Below are 17,024 nucleotides of genomic sequence, written 5' to 3'. Positions count from 1 at the left end.
ATTTGGGGGGGTTTTGAACTGTCCTGGCATTTTATGCACAACATTTAGAAGCTTATGTCACACATCACCCACTCTTCTAACCACTTGAAGACAAAGCCCTTTCTGACACTTTTTGTTTACATGAAAAAGTTTTTTTTTTTTGCAAGAAAATTACTTTGAACCCCCAAACATTATATATATTTTTTAAAGCAAATGCCCTACAGAATAAAATGGTGGGTGTTTCATTTTTTTTTTCACACAGTATTTGCGCAGTCATTTTTCAAACGCATTTTTTGGGGAAAAAAACACACTTTTTTTAATTTTAATGCACTAAAACACACTATATTGCCCAAATGTTTGATGAAATAAAAAAGATGATCTTAGGCCGAGTACATGGATACCAAACATGACATGCTTTACAATTGCGCACAAACGTGCAGTGGCAACAAAATAAATACATTTTTAAAAGCCTTTAAAAGCCTTTACAGGTTACCACTTTAGATTTACAGAGGAGGTCTACTGCAAAAATTACTGCCCTCGATCTGACCTTCGCGGTGATACCTCACATGCATGGCGCAATTGCTGTTTACATTTGACGACAGACCGCCGCTTGCGTTCGCCTTAACGCGAGAGCAGGGGGTGACAGGGGTGCTTTTTTTTTTTTTTTTTTTCTTTATTATTTTTTTTCATTTTTTTTTTTTTTTTAATCATTTTTATTGTTATCTCGGGGAATGTAAATATCCCCTATGATAGCAATAGGTAGTGACAGGCACTCTTTTTTGAAAAAATTGGGGTCTATTAGACCCTAGATCTCTCCTCTGCCTTCAAAGCATCTGACCACACCAAGATCGGTGTGATAAAATGCTTCCCCAATTTCCCAATGGCGCTGTTTACATCCGGCGAAATCTAAGTCATAAAATGCTCGTAGCTTCCGGTTTCTTAGGCCATAGAGATGTTTGGAGCCACTCTGGTCCCTGATCAGCTCTATGGTCAGCTGGCTGAATCACCGGCTGCATTCTCAGGTTCCCTGTTGAGACAGGAGAGCCAGAGAAAAACACGGAAGACGGTGTGGGGGGGGGGCATTCCCTCCCACGGCTTGTAAAAGCAGTCTAGAGGCTAATTAGCCGCTAGGATTGCTTTTACATGAAAGCCGACCGCTGGCTGAAAAGAATGATACCAAGATGATACCTAAACCTGCAGGCATCATTCTGGTATAACCACTCAAAGTCGTGAATGGCGTACCTGAAGACAAAAAAATGGTTAACAATAAAGCACAGTAAACGGTAAAGTATAAAAAATTGCATACCTGAAAAGCAAACATGATAAAACATAATAACAATAAAACATTGCAGAATAGAATACAGTAAAAAAGAGCAGAACAATAGAGAGAGAATAGAGAGAGAGAGAGAACAATAAAACGACAACTATTTTTTTTTATTTTATATATTTTTTTTTTTTTAACACTTTTTTTGTAACTAACTTTTATAACTGTAACCGGTTCCAGGTTCGGGTCTCTCAAAATGCGATGGCATCTTGGGAGACCCTGTGAAAGTGTGTCCTAGTCTGTGCAGTGCTGTACCCTACGCTAATACTCAACTAGTGAATGGTAGCGTTCAAAACATTCACCAATGCAAAGACCAGGATTGTCAGGACAGGAGGGACAATAATAGCGGGTGTCACGCCTATATCCGCGCTTGCTGCAGACACGACATCTTTTTTAGGGAGGTTTGTTGGGTAGGGGTACTCGGGAGGACATAAAGAAAATGCCTCTCATGCAGCCGACTGCATTTGGTTGGGGATGTGAATGGGGGAAGTACGGGCGCTGCAGAAGCGGTGGGTTCCCAATTAGGATTGGCGAATGCAGCAGGAAGGGCACTATGGGCACGACGGGCCTGTGTTTGTCTTTTTGGTGGCAGTGGGACACTACTTGTGCTTGCCACCTCACCAGCTTGAACTGCACTTATGGGACTCGCCACGTCACCAAGTGTTACTGCAGTGCTGGTTTGACTACGACCGGGGTGTACTAGGCCGCTGGTGCTTGCCAGTTCAATAAAAAGCTACCAAAAAAACTGTTAGCGATCGCAGGCATCAGGCCTGACTCTGCGAACGCTGCAGTTATGCGTTTAGTGTTTTGTAAGTGTCAGTGATCGATCGATACTGCACTTGGGTAGGCTGGGCTGGGCCGGGCGGAGGGGCAAAACGCAGGTGCTAGCGGGTATCTGGGCTGATCCCGCTAACACTGCGTTTTTGGGAACCCTAAACTGCTGGGGACGCTAGTATAGATCTGATCGGATCAGATATTGATCCGATCAGATACTATACCACTAAGGGAGGCGTATGCTGCGTGCGTGGGTGTTAGCGGTACTGGCGCTAATCTGACGCTGCCTGGGGCGACGCATATCAACGCCGGGCGATCAGGGGGCTAAACCTTTATTCGGTAATAAACGGCGGGTGCCCTGACACTATAAAAAATAAACGAACTAACCAGCGTCACCCGTAACGGTTATACGGTGATCAGTGGTGAAAGGGTTAACTAGGGGGCAATCAAGGGGTTAAAACATTTATTAGATAGTATATGGGGGTCCCTGTCGCTATAAAACGCTGACGGCGAACCTAAATATTTACTTCCCTAACTAGCGTCACCAGCGACACTAATACAGTGATCAGAAAAATGATCGCTTAGTGACACTGGTGACAGGGGGTGATCAAGGGGTTAAAACTTTATTAGGGGGGATTAGGGGGGTACCCTAGACCTAAAGGGGGCTAACCCTAACTGTCCTAACACTGTAACTGTCACAAACTGACACCAGCAGTAATCAGAAAAAAAAAAACTGCTTGGTGTCAGTTTGTGACGGGGGGAGGGGTGATTGGGGGGGATCGGGGGGGGATCGGGGTGCTTTGTGTGCCTGGCATGTTCTACTGTGTGTGTGTGTTGGTGCACTCACATACCTGTCTTCTCCCCTCGGCGCCGGAACGGAAAATACCGAGCCGAGGAGAGATGACATCATTTCCTTTGCTGCTGTTTAGCATACAGCAGCAAAGGAATGTTCCCATTGGCCGGCGGCGATCGCGAGGGGGGGGCCACGAACGGATGGCCTCCCCCTCACCTCCGATCGCCGGGGAACATAACAGGACCGCCTCGGGCACCGGGGGGGGGGGGGGGGTCCGATCGGACTCCCCACCCGCGGGAGGCAAATCACGTGTATGTACGTGATTTTGCCTGCCAGTGCCGCCTTGCCGACGTACATCGGCGTGAGGCGGTCCTTAAGTGGTTAAATTGCAAGAAGTATAAACTGAATCTGAATCCGCTTCTTGCAATCCCCTGTACAGCAGAGCCAAGTCTAGGAAAGGGAGAAGCAGCACAAGGAGCCAATCAGTTGTGCTGCATTGCTCATGTGCTATCTTGGGAAATACTGATAGGAAGGAGAGGGAAGAGCTCATTGGTCTTCTGCTTGTCCTTTACCTCCACAGGCTGGGGAAGGAACACAACCTGTAAGTGTTACTTAAAGTGTTAGTTTACCTTTACAGAAAAAATGTAAATGTGAACCAATACCAGACACCCTCCCCACCGCCCTGGTGTAGGGTCGCCAGACTCGCCACCTTTTCTTCAAGTCAAACCCAAACACTTTAGTGGAAAATAAAAGCAATATTTTTTTATAGCATGAACTATACATATATTTTGCAATTCAATAACATTTCTAATCAAATGAAGTTAATCACAAGAGCCCCCCTTTACATCAGAGTCCACAGAGTTCCCCTTTTTCTTCTGAACTCGCAGAGTTCCCTTTCACTGTAAGGAGGGACTCTGCAGACTCTGATGTAAGGGAGAACTCTGGGGACTGTAACATAAGGGATGCTCTGGGAACAATGATTTAAGGGGGAACACTGAGTACTCTGATGTACGGAGATGACTCTGATGTAAAGGGTAACTCTGATGTAAGGGGTGCTCTGAGAACCCTGATTTACCTTAGTGTACCCACTCAAAGGCAGGAGAGAGAAGGGGGGGACACAGGGATGGATGGTGAGCTCACTTACCCCTTGACAGTCAGCGCCTCTCATCCAGATGTAGCTGAGGATGCTGGAGTGTGGGCAGACACAGAGTTGTTGGGACGGGAGGAAGAGGAGCAGGTCAAGCCCTTTCTCCTCTCCTGTCTGTGTGGGGTGGGGGGGGCTAATTGTTAGTGTTGGCTTTGGGCGGTGTGGCTGGCTTACACAATTGCAGCCAGCAACCCTGCTGGGAAGCCATAGTCCAGTCTGAATAATGAGTCTGGGTTTCAGGCAGCCTGAAACCCGAACGCATGACTCCAAACCCGAACTGTCCGGGTGAACAGTGGCGGTGCATCCATAAAGGGTGCAGAAGCGCCGCCCCCCTCCCCTGTCACCGCTTTAATCACCATAGATAGATTCATTCATTACATAAATCTATCTATGGTCGCTGCTGACACCCCCGGCCCCTATTCAAGTGCCCGGCCCCTTTTCGAGCGCCTGAATTACAGCGGCGGGGGTGTTTTTTGGAAGCACCTGATTAGAGCCATAGACTCTAATAGGTGCCCAAAAATGTGAATAGTGGGCGCAACGCTATGCTAACACTGATACGCCTCTCAGCCAATCAGGTGCACCGGGTCTGTGTTACCTGTCACCTGATTGGCTGAAACGACAGGAGCTGTGAAGAAGACATTGAGGAAGAAATGGAGGACATGACACCACTCGCCGCCTGCCGCCATCACCAGGCCCGGATTTACTCCCTTTGCCGCCCCAAGGCCGGGCCCTTCAATGCCGCCCCCCCCCCACACCACCAGAAAGAGCCCCCAGACATAATACGATCAAAGACTGCAGACATGATACAAGAGATGGTCAGAGACTGCATTTCCTATAGACATTAGTAGATAATGGCCGATCGGCCCTCTCACCTGACCCAGCGATACAGCAATGCTTCCCCTGATCAGGAGTCGGCTCACTCTGAATTGCCCGTGGCGACTCCGTTGGGTAGCACCCAGATCTGTATTCCTGCAATGACTCCATTCCTTTCTCCGCCAGGGATGGCGCCAGGCTGTGTGGCTTTCCCTCTGGTGGCGCAGGGCAGTGGGGTTCTCTCTCTGATGGTGTTCCCTCAGCACTGCCCTCTCCCTCTGGAGCCCTGGGTGTACTTTCCTGGGTGTAGACCCCCCCAGGACAAACCACCCCCTTCCATTAGTACAGACCCCCCCCCAGGACAAACCCCCCACCATTAGTACAGGCCCCCCCAGGACAAACCCCCCTCCCTTTATTAGTACAGACCCCCCCAGGACAAACCCCCCTCCCTTAGTACAGACCCCCCAGGACAAACCCACTTCTCTTCATTAGTACAGACCTCCCCAGGACAAACGCCCCTCTATTAGTACAACCCCCCCCAGGACAACCCCCCTCCATTAGTACAACCCCCCCAGGTCTACCCCCCTCCATTAGTACAACCCCCTCCATTAGTACAAACTCCCCCAGGACAAGCCACCCCTCCCTTCATTAGTACAGACTCCCCCAGGACAAACCCCCCTCCATTAGTACAAACCCCCCCCAGGTCAACCCCCACCCCCTCCATTAGCACAGACCCCCCAAGGACAAACCGCCCCTCCCTTCATTAGTACAGACCCCCAGGACAAAACCCCCCCTTCATTAGTACAAACCCCCCAGGACAACCCCCCTCCATTAGTACAAACCCCCCAGGACAACCCCCCTCCATTAGTACAAACTCCCCAGGCCAAACCCCCCCTCCATTAGTACAAACCCCCCAGGACAACCCCCCTCCATTAGTACAACCCCCCAAGACAAACTCCCCCTTCACTAGTACAGACATCCCAGGACAACCCCCCCTCCATTAGTACAGACCCCCACCAGGACAAACCCCCCCTTCACTAGTACAGACATCCCAGGACAACCCCCCTCCATTAGTACAACCCCCCCAGGACAAACCCCCCCTTCACTAGTACAGACATCCCAGGACAACCCCCCCGTCCATTAGTACAGACCCCCAGGACAAATTCCCCTCCAAGTGTGTACAACAGAACAGATGGAGACAGGCACAGGCTTGGGCGGGAGTGAGAGACAGAGGAGAACACGCCCCCCCCCCGCCGCACAGAGACCAGCCGCTCCGATCTTCGGCGGCTGCTCTCCTTCTCTGACAGGAGGAGGGAGGGGGGACGGGCTGGAGCAGCGAAAAAAACACAGCGGTGGCAGCGGTGACCTGCGGAGGGAGCCGCCTCAGTCTGGACACAGAGAGGAGGAGGAGGGAGAGGAGCACTCTAGCGCTTCAGCGCCCCCACCTCTCTGGCGCCCGGGTGCACTGCATGCTGATGTTAGTGTGGGGGGCGGGCGCCGCCCTTGTACCACTGCCGCCCCGAGGCCTGGCCTCGGTGGCCTTGTGGGAAATCCGGCCCTGGCCATCACCCGCTGACCACCCGAGACAAGGTAAGGGACGGGCAGACAGCGGGCGGGCGGGGGGCACAGTGGCAGCATTTGGGGCACAGTGGCAGAACTTGGGGCACAGTGGCAGCATTTAATGGGCACAGTGGCAACATTTGTTGCACAGTGGCAGCACATAGGGCACAGTGGCAGCATTTAATGGGCACAGTGGCAACATTTGTGACACAGAGGCAGCACTTCGGGGCACAGTGGCAGCCAGGGCCGGATTTCCCACAAGGCCACCGAGGCCAGGCCTCGGGGCGGCAGTGGTACAGGCCTCGGGGCGGCAGTGGTACAGGGGCGGCGCCGCCCCCCACACTAACATCAGCATGCAGTGCACCCGGGTGCCAGAGAGGTGGGGGCGCTGAAGTGCTAGAGTGCTCCTCTCCCTCCTCCTCCTCTCTGTGTCCAGACTGAGGCAGCTCCCTCCGCAGGTCACCGCTGCCACCGCTGTGTTTTTCGCTGCTCCAGCCCGTCCCCCCTCCCTCCTCCTGTCAGAGAAGGAGAGCAGCCGCCGAAGATCAGAGCGGCTGGTCTCTGCGCGGTGGGGGGGGGGCGTGTTCTCCTCTGTCTCTCACTCCCGCCCAAGCCTGTGCCTGTCTCCATCTGTTCTGTTGTACACACTTGGAGGGGAATTTGTCCTGGGGGTCTGTACTAATGGAGGGGGGGGTTGTCCTGGGATGTCTGTACTAGTGAAGGGGGGGTTTGTCCTGGGGGGGTTGTACTAATGGAGGGGGGTTGTCCTGGGATGTCTGTACTAGTGAAGGGGGGGTTTGTCCTGGTGGGGGTCTGTACTAATGGAGGGGGGGTTGTCCTGGGATGTCTGTACTAGTGAAGGGGGAGTTTGTCTTGGGGGGTTGTACTAATGGAGGGGGGTTGTCCTGGGGGGTTTGTACTAATGGAGGGGGGGTTGACCTGGGGAGTTTGTACTAATGGAGGGGGGTTGTCCTGGGGGGTTTGTACTAATGGAGGGGGGTTGTCCTGGGGGGTTTGTACTAATGAAGGGGGGGTTTTGTCCTGGGGGGTCTGTACTAATGAAGGGAGGGGCGGTTTGTCCTTGGGGGGTCTGTGCTAATGGAGGGGGTGGGGGTTGACCTGGGAGGGGGTTTGTACTAATGGAGGGGGGTTTGTCCTGGGGGGGTCTGTACTAATGAAGGGAGGGGTGGCTTGTCCTGGGGGGGTTTGTACTAATGGAGGGGGGTTGTACTAATGGAGGGGGGTAGACCTGGGGGGGTTGTACTAATGGAGGGGGGTTGTCCTGGGGGGGTTGTACTAATAGAGGGGCGTTTGTCCTGGGGGGGTCTGTACTAATGAAGGGAAGTGGGTTTGTCCTGGGGGGTCTGTACTAAGGGAGGGGGGTTTGTCCTGGGGGGGTCTGTACTAATAAAGGGAGGGGGGTTTGTCCTGGGGGGGCCTGTACTAATGGTGGGGGGTTTGTCCTGGGGGGGGTCTGTACTAATGGAAGGGGGTGGTTTGTCCTGGGGGGGTCTACACCCAGGAAAGTACACCCAGGGCTCCAGAGGGAGAGGGCAGTGCTGAGGGAACACCATCAGAGAGAGAACCCCACTGCCCTGCGCCACCAGAGGGAAAGCCACACAGCCTGGCGCCATCCCTGGCGGAGAAAGGAATGGAGTCATTGCAGGAATACAGATCTGGGTGCTACCCAACGGAGTCGCCACGGGCAATTCAGAGTGAGCCGACTCCTGATCAGGGGAGGCATTGCTGTATCGCTGGGTCAGGTGAGAGGGCCGATCGGCCATTATCTACTAATGTCTATAGGAAATGCAGTCTCTGACCATCTCCTGTATCATGTCTGCCGTCTCTGACCATCTCCTGTACTATGATTGCAGTCTCTGACCATCTCTTGTATCATGTCTGCAGTCTTTGATCGTATTATGTCTGGGGGCTCTTTCTGGTGGTGTGGGGGGGGGGGGGCGGCATTGAAGGGCCCGGCCTTGGGGCGGCAAAGGGAGTAAATCCGGGCCTGGTGGCAGCACTTGGGGCACAGTGGCAGCATTTAATGGGCACAGTGGCAGCACTTGTGGCACAGTGGCAGCACTTGGGGCACAGTGGTAGTATTTAATTGGCACAGTGGCAACATTTGTGGCACAGTGGCAGCACTTGGGTCACAGTGGCAGCATTTAATGGGCACAGTGGCAGCATTTAACGGACACAGTGGCAGCACTTGGGGCACAGTGGCAGCATTTAATGGGCACAGTGGCAACATTTGGGGCACAGTGGCAGCACTTGGGGCACAGTGGCAGCACTTGTGGCAGCATTTAATGGGCACAGTGGCAGCATTTAATGGGCACAGTGGCAGCATTTAATGGGCACAATGGCAACATTTGGGGCACAGTGGCAGCATTTGGGGCACAGTGGCTGCGTTTGATGGGCACAGTGGCTGCGTTTGGTACAGTGGCTGCGTTTGATGGGCACAGTGGCAGCATTTGGGGCACAGTGGCAGCATTTGGGGCAAAGTGGCTGCGTTTGATGGGCACAGTGGAAAAGTTTGATGGGCACAGTGGCTGCATTTGATGGGTACAGTGGCTGAATTTGGTACAGTGGCTGCGTTTGATGGGCAGTGTGAGGCTGCAATTGATGGGTTTTTTTCATAATTTTTCAGTTTGTGCCCCCCCAAAAATTTTGAGCACCAGCCGCCACTGCCGCTGTACCTACAGTAGGGACGGAAAGTATTCAGACCCCCTTAAATTTTTCACTCTTTGTTATATTGCAGCCATTTGCTAATCATTAGCCAATCATTTAAGTTCATTTTTTTTCCTCATTAATGTACACACAGCACCCCATATAGACAGAAAAACACAGAATTGTTGACATTTTTGCAGATTTATTAAAAAAGAAAAACTGAAATATCACATGGTCCTAAGTATTCAGACCTTTTGCTGTGACACTCATATTTAACTCAGGTGCTGTCCATTTCTTCTGATCATGCTTGAGATGGTTCTACACCTTCATTTGAGTCCAGCTGTGTTTGATTATACTGATTGGACTTGATTAGGAAAGCCACACACCTGTCTATATAAGACCTTACAGCTCACAGTGTATGTCAGAGCAAATGAGAATCATGAAGTCAAAGGAACTGCCTGAAGAGCTCACAGACAGAATTGTGGCAAAGCACAGATCTGGCCAAGGTTACAAAAAAATTTCTGCTGCACTTAAGGTTCCTAAGAGCACAGTGGCCCCCATAATCCTTAAATGGAAGACGTTTGGGATGACCAGAACCCTTCCTAGAGCTGGCCGTCCAGCCAACTTGAGCTATCGGGGGAGAAGAGCCTTGGTGAGAGAGGTAAAGAAGAACCCAAAGATCCTGTGGCTGAGCTCCAGAGATGCAGTCGGGAGATGCGAGAAAGTTGTAGAAAGTCAACCATCACTGCAGCCCTCCACCAGTCGGGGCTTTATGGCAGAGTGGCCCGACGGAAGCCTCTCCTCAGTGCAAGACACATGAAAACCCGCATGGAGTTTGCTAAAAAAACACCTGAAGAACTCCAAGATGGTGATAAATAAGAATCTCTGGTCTGATAAGACCAAGATAGAACTTTTTGGCCTTTATTCTAATGCCGCGTACACACGACCGGACTTTCTGGCAGACTAGGTCCGACGGTCTTCCCGACGGACTTCCGGCAGACTTCCGACGGACTATCTGACTATCCGAACGGACTCGCCTACACACAACCGGACTTTCCGGCAGACTAGGTTCGCCGGTCTTCCCGACGTACTTTTGACAGAGTTACGGCGGACTTCCAAATGAACGGACTTGCCCACACACAGACCGTCCGTTCATTTTGAACGTGATGAGGTATGACGGGACTAGAAAAGGAAGTCAATCTTGCCTTTTATCGGCGAGATTGACACCTTGAGAGCCCCGTCGCAGAGCATACCAGGCCCTCAGGTCTGGTATGGATTTTAAGGGGAACCCCCTACGCCGAAAAAACGGCGTGGGGTCCCCCCAAAATCCATACCAGATCCATACAAAGCACCTTGTCCCCATGTTGATGAGGACAAGGGCCGCTTCCCGACAACCCTGGCTGTTGGTTGTCGGGGTCTGCAGGCGGGGAGCTTATCAAAATCCGTGAGCCCCCACATCCCAGCCCCCCACCCTATGTGAATGAGTATGGGTTACATCGTACCCCTACCCATTCACCTGGGGAAAAAAAAGTGTCAATAAAAAACACACTACACAGGTTTTTAAAGTAGTTTATTAGGCAGCTCCGGGGGTTTCCTCCGACTTCGGGGGGTCTCTTCCGACTTCTCCACTCTCTCCGGCCTCTTATCCCGGTGTATGGTTCTACTCCCGCTCTCCGGCCTCTTCTCCCGGTGTCCGGTTCTTCTGCCGGGCTCCTCCCCTATCTTCTGCTCTTTTGCCGCTCTTTTGCTAGCAGTGGCCCAGTCTTCTTTGTCGTCTTCTTCCCTCTTCTCTTCTTCTGATGTTGACACGACGCTCTCTCTCGCTGTAATGCTGTGTGAATGGTGTGCAATGACTTGTATAGGCATGGGGCGTGGTCACCGGGTGGTGACCCCGCTTCTTATGACGGCACAGTCCCAGCATGCCCCGGGACTGTGACATCATAAGGGCCGGCGTCACCGGGTGACATCAACCGGTGACCACGCACCATGCCTATATAAGTCATTGCACACCACTCACACAGCATTACAGGGGGAGAGAGTTGTTTTTTTTATATATTTTTTGGGGATATTTGTTATAGCAAAAAGTAAAAAATATTGCTTTTTTTTCAAAATTGTCGCTATTTTTTTGTTTTTAGCACAAAAAATTAAAACCGCAGAGGTGATCAAATACCACCAAAAGAAAGCTCTATTTGTGGGAAAAAAAGGATGTAATTTTTGTTTGGGTACAACGTCACACGACCATGCAATTGTCAGTTAAAGCGACATAGTGCTGTATAGCAAAAAAGGGCCTGGTCAGGAAAGGGGTAAATCCTTCCAGGGCTGAAATGGTTAAAAATGCAGTGGCATGGAAAAAGCAGTGTCTTTTTGACCTTGTGATTTTCCTGCGGTTCCCACAAACTCAGTGTGGACTGAGATGTGGGAGGGGGGTGCCATTCAGAATGAATGGCAGCCCCCCACATCTCATAAGAGTAGCGCAAATTAGCTGCAGGCGGTTGTAGGAACAGATGTGATTCTTGCACCCACAACCAGGGCTGTCTTAATGGGTGGGCACACCTGGGCACTGCCTAGGGGCCCCAGCTGCATGGGGGGGGCCTGCACTTTCCCCAAAGCAGCTTGTTCTTCAGCCAACGCTGCCCCAAAATTGGGGGCCCCATGGTGGCACTGAGTGATGAATACACAGGGGAGGTAGGCTGGCAGCTGTGCAGCGTGCTGTGCAGAACGATACCTATTATTTCCCAGCCAGCAGGGAGGGGCAGGGCTGGATCGCCAGTGATGCTCTGACCCCCCCCCCCATGCAGCATTAATGCTCTAGAGTCTAGGAGCTGCTGAGTCGGCAGCACTGAGAGCCCACCTGCAGAAGTGGCATTGTGGATGGTGTCATGGTGAGCCCAGCACTGTTTGCACCAAAGGGCTTGGATGCTCCCTCCTCTGCCCCTCCTTCTGCCTGCTTGATTAGTCATAATAGCCAAAAGTTCACATGCACTGTATCTCCACTGGAAAAGAGGGTACTACATGCATGCAATAATGACACTGGGGGATATCAAGGGTGTATGGGGGAAAACAATGCTGAGGGGGGATCTGGGGGTGTATAGGGGGGAAGCAATGCTTGGGGTAGCTTGAGTGGCTATAGTGCTAGAGGTATCAGGGATGTAGAGAGGCCACAGTGTAGGGGGTATCTGGGATGTAGTGGTGTCACAATACAAGGGGTATCTTATGGTATATGGTAACAGTGCTGGAGGGATATCTTGGGTGTAGAGGGGTCAGAGTGCTGTGGGGATATCTGGGGTGTAGAGGGGTCAGAGTGCTGGGGGGATATCTGGGGTGTAGAGGGGTCAGAGTGCTGGGGGGATATCTGAGGTGTAGAAGAGGGGTCAGAGTGCTGGGGGGATATCTGGGGTGTTGAGGGGTCAGAGTGCTGGGGGGATATCTGGGGTGTAGAGGGGTCAGAGTGCTGGGGGGATATCTGGGGTGTAGAGGGGTCAGAGTGTTGTGGGATATCTGGGGTGTAGAGGGGTCAGAGTGCTGGGGGGATATCTGGGGTGTAGAGGGGCCATAGTGCTGGAGGGATATCTGGGGTGTAGAGAGGTCAGAGTGCTGGGGGGACATCTGGGATGTAGAGGGGTCAGAGTGCTGGGGGGATATCTGGGGTGTAGAGGGGTCAGAGTGTTGGGGGATATCTGGGGTGTAGAGGGGTCAGAGTGCTGGGGGAATATCTGGGGTGTAGAGGGGCCATAGTGCTGGGGGGATATCTGGGGTGTAGAGGGGCCATAGTGCTGGGGGGATATCTGGGGTGTAGACGGGCCATAGTGCTGGGGGGATATCTGGGGTGTAGACGGGCCATAGTGCTGGGGGGATATCTGGGGTGTAGAGGGGCCATAGTGCTGGGGGGATATCTGGGGTGTAGAGGGGTCAGAGTGCTGGGGGGATATCTGGGGAGTAGAGGGGTCAGAGTGCTGGGGGGATATCTGGGGTGTAGAGGGGCCATAGTGCTGGGGGGATATCTGGGGTGTAGAGGGGTCAGAGTGTTGGGGGATATCTGGGGTGTAGAGGGTCCATAGTGCTGCGGGGATATCTGGGGTGTAGAGGGGTCATAGTGCTGGGAATGCATCAATCTAGCAGATATATTTTATGCACAGGACAGCTTTCATGTATGGAGTATTTTCACCACTGTTTCTTTGCTGTACAGAATGATTGTTCATGTAGTTAATGCGGAGCTCCACCCAAAAAGGGAAGCTCCGCTTGTCTGCCTAATACCTGCTTGATGTCTGTTTACCTGTGCTGTCTTCATTGTAGGGGCCCCAGAGCATTACTTTGCCCAGGGGCCCATGATGCTATTAAGACGGCCCTGCCCACAACCAGCCTGCACAGTGTGAACCAAAGCCTAATATCATCTATGAGAGGTGCCATAAGTGTGAGCTGCAGCCAGAACTGTTTTGCTACAACATTAGTTAACAGAGAAAACAGTTGTTGTAGGTACTGTAGCTGAGTAGCCTTACTCACAGTGTCTGAGGGGGAGGGGGATGCTAAGGTACGCAGTCTGTGTGTGCTCCGGAGATTGTGAAGACTCTGCAGGGGAGAAGAGGCCGGGGCAGCAGAAGATAGTTGGGAAGGAGTTTTGATAGAAGAATGAGAAAATCTGCTCCCTTCAGAAGTTGTGTCTCTGGTAACTCTGAGGCAGTGCTGCTCCACCATTCTGGATCTGCCTTCCACTCTGCTCCCCCTCCTCTCTTGAGGATTTGTTATGCCCCTGGTGCAATGATTGGTGGGTACAGCTGGTCTCTCTATATGTTCTATAGGGGGAGGTCAGTAGCTTCCCAGGGAAGGATGCCGGATGGAAATGCTGATCTCCAATATGGATGTCCAAACACACCCCCAGAGTTTCTGATTGTACTGCCCCCTTGTTCTGGCACCCTAAGGCAATGACAGTGAGTGGTAAATTTTAACCACTTAAGGACCGGGCCTATTTTTCAAACTTGTTGTTTACAAGTTAAAATCTTTTTTTTTTTGATGGAAAAATACTTAGAACCCCCAAACATTATATATTTTTTTCTAACACCCTAGAGAATAAAATGGCGGTCGATGCAACAAGTTTTGTCACACCGTATTTGCGCAGCGGTCTTACAAGTGCTTTTTTTTTGGAAAAAAAAAATCACTTTTTTAAATTAAAAAATAAGACGACAGTAAAGTTAGCCTAAATTTTTTTTTATATTGTGAAAGATGATGTTACGCCGAGTAAATTGATACCGAACATGCCACGTTTCAAAGTTGCGCCCGCTCGTGGAATGGCGACAAACTTTTACCCTTAAAAATCTCTATATACAACATTAAAAAAATTCTACAGGTTGCATGTTTAGACTTACAGAGGAGGTCTAGGGCTAGAATTATTGCTCTCACTCTAACGACCGCGGCGATACCTCACGTGTGGTTTAAACATCGTTTTCATATGCGTTCGCTACTCACGTATGCGTTCGGCTGGGCGCGTTTGAATTCTTTTTTTTATTTTTTTTTATTTTACCTTTTATTTTTTATTTTTACACTTTTCTTTTAAAAAAAAAATGTGTCACCTTTATTGATATTACAAGGAATGTAAACATCCCTTGTAATAGAAAAAAAAGCATGGCATTAAATATAATATACTGTTAATATATTTACACTAAAATGCAATAAAAAAATAATTAATAATTAATTTAAATTAATTTAATAATAATTAAATGTCATTTGGAAATGGTATGGAGACGGTTTGGGGCCATCTTCCCCTCACTCATCTCCATACCAAGCAGGACAGTGGACCCGATCGCCTCCGCCGCTGCCGGCGGCTCCAGTAAGCGGCAGAGGGCACCAGAGAGCGGCGGGGTGGGGGGCCCCTCTCCCGCCACCAGTAAAAGTGAATCCGCCGCAGAGACCACTTTTATCTGAAAGCGGACCGCCCGCTGAAGAAGAGGATACCGGGGTTATGGTAGCTAGCTGCTGCCAAAACAACGATATCCCTCTTCAAACAGCCACCATATAATGACGGCAGGCATTCCGGAAGCGGTTAAATAAAGAACTGTGAAGCAAATTAAGGATCAGTGCCCATCTGCAGCCTCACCATTGACATGAATGCAGCCTCACAAGTGCCTTGAATGCAGCCTCACCATTGCCGTGAATGCAACCTCACCATTGGCATGAATGCAGCCTCTGGATGAAGCCTCACCATTGCCTTCAGTGCAGCCTGATCGATGCCCATCTGCAGCCTCGGGGGGGACAGAGAGGGGGGCTTGACGAGCGCCAACAGATTACATACAGCAGAATCTCCTGTTTGCTCAGCAGCCTCTTTAATACAAACCCCCGCCTCCTATGATAGACAGAACAGTCATCCAATGCCAGCCCAGGAGACGGGACTTCCTTTTACAAAGGCCATCGAGTAAACAGGAGACTCTCCTGTATGTACTCTGACGGCACTCAGGGATTTGTTGGGGGCCACAAAAGATATGTATATATCCAAATTACCAGTGGGGCCACATTAAACTGGAACACGGGCCGCAATTGGCCCACGGGCCGGACTTTGGACATGCCTGTCCTAGGGAAACCCCATGGGAGAGAGAGCATTTTGAGCATTTCCTCCTGAATATTAATTCTCTCCCAAGCCGTACCTTCTGAGATAGCCCCTCAGGGATTTGCCAGAATGCATAAATCTTTTGGTGGTATTAAATCACTAGTGGGTTTTTTTATTTTTTGTGCTATAAATAAAAAATGCCGTAAATTTTGTGAAAAAAAATGCCCTTTTCTTTGTTTCTGTCATAAAATTTTGCAAATGAGTAATTTTTCTTCATAAATTTTGGCCAAAATTTATACTGCTACATATCTCTGGTAAAAATATCCCAAATAAGTGTAAATTATTTGGTCTTTGTGAAAGTTATAGTCTACAAACTATGGTGCCAATCACTGAAAATTGATCACATCTGATCACACCTGTACTGAAGGCCTATCTCATTTCTTGAGACACTAACAAGTCAGGAAAGTACAAATACCCCCCAAATGACCCCTTTTTAGAAAGTAGACATTCCAAGGTATTAAATAAGTAGCATGGTGAGTTTTTTTAAGTTGTAATTTTTTTCCCACAATTCTTTGCAAAATTAAGATGTTTAAAAAAAAATGTCATATTAACAGGTTATTTCTCTCACAGAGCATATGCATACAACAAATTACACCCCAAAATACATTCTGCTACTCTTCCTGTATATGGCGATACCACATGTGTGAGACTTTTACACAGCCTGGCCACATACAAAGGCCCAACATTGAAGTAGCACCTTCAGGCGTTCTACGAGCATAAATGACACATCTCATTTCTCAACCACTTATTACAATTTTGAAGGCCCTGGAGCACCAGGACAATGGAATTGCCCCCAAAATGACCCCATTTTGGAAAGCAAACATCCCAATGTATAATCTATGAGGCATAATGAGTCTTTTGAATAGTTCATTTTTTTCTAGAAGTTTTTGGAAAATGTGGAAAAAAAATGAAAACACATTTTTTTTTACACAAAGTTGTCCATTTATTAAATATTTCCAACACATAGCATGTACATAGCAAAGATGACACCCCAAAATACATTCTGCTACTCCTCCTGAGTATGCTGATACCACATGTGTGAGACTTTTACATAGCCTGGCCACATACAAAGGCCCAACATTGAAGTAGCATCTTCAGGCGTTCTATGAGCATAAATGACACATCTCATTTCTCAACCACCTATTACACTTTTGAAGGCCCTGGAGCACCAGACCATGGAATTGCCCCCAAAATGACCCCATTTTGGAAAGCAAACATCCCAACGTATTATCTATGAGGCATAATGAGTCTTTTGAACGGTTCATTTTTTTCGAGAAGTTTTTTGAAAATTGGGAAAAAAAATGAAAACGCATTTTTTTTTACACAAAGTTGTCCATTTATCAGATATTTCCAACACATACCATGTGCATAG

This window comes from Aquarana catesbeiana, linkage group LG06 (genome assembly GCF_042186555.1).
Source record: "Aquarana catesbeiana isolate 2022-GZ linkage group LG06, ASM4218655v1, whole genome shotgun sequence".
In the NCBI taxonomy this organism is placed as follows: Eukaryota; Metazoa; Chordata; class Amphibia; order Anura; family Ranidae; genus Aquarana; species Aquarana catesbeiana.
This window is presented reverse-complemented; position numbering follows the sequence as displayed.